Below are 5420 nucleotides of genomic sequence, written 5' to 3' on the forward strand. Positions count from 1 at the left end.
CTGTACATGTCCCTCCCCTCATTCATGCAATCTTGCTTCCCACCAGCCTCATTCACAAAGTGAACACAAAACTCGGAAAACACGGAAATCATTTCAAATTATGTTCTCGCAACATATAGCAAGAGAAACCAGTGAAAGTGACCAGGAAACTTAAAGCCTGACAGAAGAAAACAGAGAATTTTGGATTTTATTTTCATTTATTAAACAGGGCAGTTGCACAACCCTCAAAGTGAAAGCATCTGAACTTCCTTATTTTTTAAGACACAAGAATATTTTAACAATTCTTCCACTCCATTGCTGTATTCTTAGTGAATAGCACAGGCACTGCATCTTACCCTGAAAATGCTATAAAATCAGAACAACAGGTCTATTGCATAGGATATGCTGAGATGATAAAGGGAAAGCTCTGGGTGAAACAATTCCTGCAGTACAGGAATACCACCACATGTGTCACTCAGAGAATGGGTCCTAGTTAAATTAGATATCCAGCTGAAAAGATCAGTTCACATTTGGCATCTGCACCAGCAAACCCAATTTCTTTCTGCATTTTGTTGTTCCTTTTCAAGGTAATGTACCATTAAGGTTTCTGCTTGTGGAATTCACCAGCACATCCTGCTCAGAGATGTAGCCTTTGGCAAGTTTGGAGAAAGAGCTGAAATTCAGGTTCTTTCTGAACGCTGAAGTCTGCATAGCAGATTTAATTGCTTGTGCTGGAAGCCTCATGTCTTGAGCTTATGAGTTCTCCCCACCCCCTTTTTAGTGCCTCATTAAGTTCCTGATTTTTTTTGTAGTTTTCCCTAATAACTAGGAGCTGTTTTAGAAAGTTTTGTAACATTTGTATCAATATTTTACTTTAACAAGGATATTTAACTAAAAAAAGAGAAAGAATTGCCTTAGTGTAGGTTCAAAAACTGGGTGGTGACAAAAGGGACAGTGCAGGGAACTTCTGGAAACCACCCAGATTCACCCCTCGAAGTAGTCAAGCTCTGAACCTGCTGCTGGAGGAAAAGCTACAGTGGCCTTCACAGCTATGGCAAAGTCAGGCTGAGGATCCTCTTCAAGTCAGGGTGAACTTTGTCACCAGTGGAACAAATTCTGCCTTCAGGTTCCGGTACACAGGAGTGGGACCTCCAAGGGCAGTATTTGGTCCAAAGGCTGGGAGCACCCCTTTCCAAAAGCAGCAACTTGGAATTTCTCTGCTACTGTAGCTGGGGTGGAAGGGAGTCAGCATCTTTTTTCTTTTACCAGGGATGCAACTCAACCTTTTCCATGCTGCACTTTCAGAGCACCAGTTCCCAACTTCCATTCCTACAGCCACAGCTGTCAAGGCCAGCAGCTTCCCCTCCTTAAAGCTGGAGTATTTTTTTAAAGAAACTTTCTAGCACTTTTATACACACAGTGAATAACCTCTTTATTGGAGTATTTTTGGGCTTTATATAAAACAAGGTTTTGAATTGTAAAATATCAAGTGCCATTAGGAAATGTACAGCTCATCTCTGTTAAAGTAGCTTTTCCATTGTCTTACAGAATTAAGTCCAAAATGAAAGGGTTTTTTATAATGAAGTTGTTTATTAAAAACGTTTGAACTGTCTGCCTTGAACTTGCACTTTTTCTCAGAGGTTGAAGTCCAGGGTAGATCACAAAGCTCCAATTCTCGACATGGATCTGGATGTACTTTTAATTTCTGCCTTCACATATATGGAGTATATCTGAGCAAATGGATAAAAAGGCAGTTCTCTTGTGTGTGTCTTTATGGGGCTGGTTCTGTTTATCTTGGACCAATGAAGGGACAAGAATACAGTATTTTGGAGGCTTATGTTTAAACACCCTGGCCACTTGATTAAAGCTACCAGCAGTGTTGAAACATGACTGTTCCTGCTACTAAGGTTCTAGCACCATTTTCCTGACCAGAGTGAACAAAAAACTCTTGTTTACTTTCAAGGAAGCATGCTAGCTAATTCCCCCATCTATACTATACAAAATCAGTCATAGCGGGAATCTGTTTATAACACAGTTATCAATGCAGTATCAACTTGTAGTGTAGGCTGGAATTGTACTCAAGTATTGAATGAGATTAAAAGTCATACATCCACACTGCAACACTAAACCACTGCAGGAACTTTTCACATTACTATCCATAGCCTGCTTGAATTTGTAGTGTAGACAGAACCTGTAATGCTTCTCAAAAAAATCCCTATTAAAAGTACTAGCGACAATCTTGTTTTGACAGTTTGTTGATAATGTGATAAACTGATATGGCGACAAGTCCTTGACAGGTTCTGCTGAAGCTTTTATATCAGGAATCAGAAGTTACCAGAGGCAATCCCTTAAGCACCAAGGGATGGAAGTTAAACAGCTATTGTATCATAAATAATACTTTACATGTAAGGCACTATTAAGAGCACTTCAAACACTAAAGTTTCACAGTACCCATTACATGGGTATCATCTATTTTACATAGGTGGGACCAGTGACCCAGGGAAGCTAAGTAACTCGCACAACCACACACAGCAACTCATTGGTAGAGCCAGGAATGTTACAACCTACAAGCCTGGAACTAGTTCTGCTTTAACCTCTACAGTTCTCCCTCAGAAGCAGCTAAGAGCCCTACAAATGAACCTGGATTTCCATGTAAGTGAAGAATTTAGCACCTTTCCTCTCCAGAGACTTTTAACACGGTCTTCATTTCTTAAAAGCTTCACTAGCCCAACAACTGTGGCCAGATCCAGACAAAATAACTGGGAACGTGGGAGGAACCATGCATCCTCTCAGACATTCTCTTCATGACCCTAAAACCTCGGTTAGTCACTTCCTAGACTTCAAATTGCTGTTTTCCAGGCTAAACAATGTTGCAGAAACCCCAACAAAAGAGAGTGGCAGTAAGTGGCCATCTACCATCCAAGCAAACCATTCATTGATCCATGCAGAAAGGCAGGTGCAGATCTAATTTCTTAGCTTGACAGAACTTTGCAGGCAGAAAGGAACAGGTATTATGTTGTACAGCTCAGCCCAGCCCAGGTTCATCGTATAGACAACAGCAAATTGTCACTTCCTAACCACAAGTCAGTCTGTGGTGAGCCCTGTAGGGGCCTGGACATCACCACCATAGTAATCAGAGCTAAAGATGGAGATCCAGCTCTCCTGTTTTTGGGAAGGATACTGTTGGGAGACTTAGCCAAAGAGTGAAAAGAGAGCCCCTGCCTAGCCAGTCACTGAGATTTAGGGTGAAATTGCTGCTTTAATAACTTCACATGCCTGCACCATGCTGCAACAATATTTCTGAACTCAAACCGCTCTTCCATCACATCTCTAATCACTTTATAAATGTGATGCCTAATTCCTTAACCCCAACCATAGGAGGCAGAGGAGTATCCTCTCCATTTTACAGGTGACAAAACTGGCAGAGAGAGGTTAAGTGATTTGTCTAACATCACACAGGAAGTTAGAATCATAGCCAAGAACAGAACCCCAACTCATGTTTTAACCACATGATTGTGCCTCATTTCCCCTCAGTATGAAGAATATGCTGCACTGGGAAGAGCCTAAACGTTACAGTGACGTTTGCTGGGGTAATAAAGTTAGGTTTTCTCCCTAAGTAGATTCACATTGTACTTCCTATTGCAATTATACATCAAGCTTTATCGTATTTTAAGAACAAAAGATTGGGTCAAAACAGGTGTTATGGGAGAGAAGACCATGAAAGGCTGCTCACACAGGACACTAGGATAACAGGACAATGGCATATTTATTTACAATAGGACACAGAATACATACATTAATTAAAAATACAAAGTAGAATACAGAGAAAACAGTATGGAGGGAGAGAAATTAATGCTGGCTTAAATTCTCCACTAGGAAATCAACCAGAATCTCAGAGAGAAACATATTTCAAATCAGAGATTACTAAGGATCCCACACCACAGTTAATTAGTGTATCCCGGGCCCCCCCTTTCCATCCTTGATTCTGGGCTGGGTAACTGAAGATTATTAGGTGAGAAGCAATGCACAGGAGAAGTTGAATGGTTTGGGATTCTAGTTTTCCATTCTTCCTGCTTGGGAAGTGAAAGGTCACCATTAAAAGTCAGAACCATTTACACAGTATGGACTGTTAAGGTGATACCCAGGGTATAGAAAGCCTCAAATATGTGTGACTCACTGTTAGCAACAGAGAGAGGTTTTGTTTGGAGTCGCGTCTAATCTGTCTTTGAATCGTATCACTGTCACCTGTGACAGAGCAGAATAGTTGGAGATTTTTCCCCCTGTCCTGGTGAAGAAATAAAAAGAATTCTTATAGCTCTGACTAAAGTCACCCCATAGATCTGGGGATGGAGGGAGGCTTCACTGCAATTTGGGACTAGATTTGCCAGCAGCCGTAGTTTTGTTTTAAATGAGTCAAATAAAAATTCAAATGTATTTTTAAAAGTGCCTCCCATGGCCAGAGGAAGGCATCCAACTACCGGAAAGGAGGAACCCCCTATAGAATAGCACTCCTGGGCTATTCCTGAGGGCTCATCACATTTGGCAGCGAAGAGCGGAATACAGGTTACTGAGGTGTGAATCGTCCCTGCTCCCTGGAGGCAAAGTGTCTGAGAACAGGAGACAGGAATTGGGAGCGGGACCAGCCAAGAGACAGAGTAGGTGGGACGCATACCTCTCCTTTAAGAAATAGAAGTGGGAGGAAATCCTCAGGAACCACTCACTTCATCTCCCCCGGCCACTTCCAGATGGCCTCCATGCACTTTGTAGTAGACATGTCCCCACACTGATGCAGAGATTTCTTGGCACTAAAGCAACACAGTAATGAGTTTCTCTACACAGGGCTTTACCCAACCTCAGAGGCCTCTCCTAAGTAGTATGACTATCCCGTTTCCTCAGATGGCCAAAGCAATTAATGGAACAAAACCATGTGGCCACCTCATAAATGTTCTCCAGGGTACAGGGCCTTGTGCTCTAGAATCAACAAGTATTTACGCTGCTTCTGGTACAACTCCATGTTCTGCTTCTTCGCGCTGCCAGTAAAGGTGACTCAGCTCTTCCAGAAGCGAATCACTCCTGCCCTCCTCTGAGCCCCTCCAGTTGATGCATCTGGGATGTTATACGCTGTCCAAAAGTAGGGGGAGGGAGAAATGATGCCGAGGGTTACGGTTCTCAAGCCCTCTCAGAGTGAAATTGCACTTGCCAGATTCTGAATGGCACCTCCATGGAACTGTAAACCAGTTGGAACTGAAATCGCTGTAGTCAAAGCATGCCAGACTCATTCATGCAGGGGAAGCCTTTGAGATCCTCCTAGCTCACCACGGACTGAAGCACCCTCCACCTCTTCCAAGCAGAACCAAGACAGGAGACAAACCCTGTGTGTTATTGGTCTGAAGACACCCCCTGAACCCAAGTGCAAAAAGGGCAAAAAAAAAAAAAAAAAA

Source organism: Terrapene carolina, unplaced genomic scaffold (assembly GCF_002925995.2).
Source record: "Terrapene carolina triunguis isolate 2854851 unplaced genomic scaffold, T_m_triunguis-2.0 Scaffold130, whole genome shotgun sequence".
In the NCBI taxonomy this organism is placed as follows: Eukaryota; Metazoa; Chordata; order Testudines; family Emydidae; genus Terrapene; species Terrapene triunguis.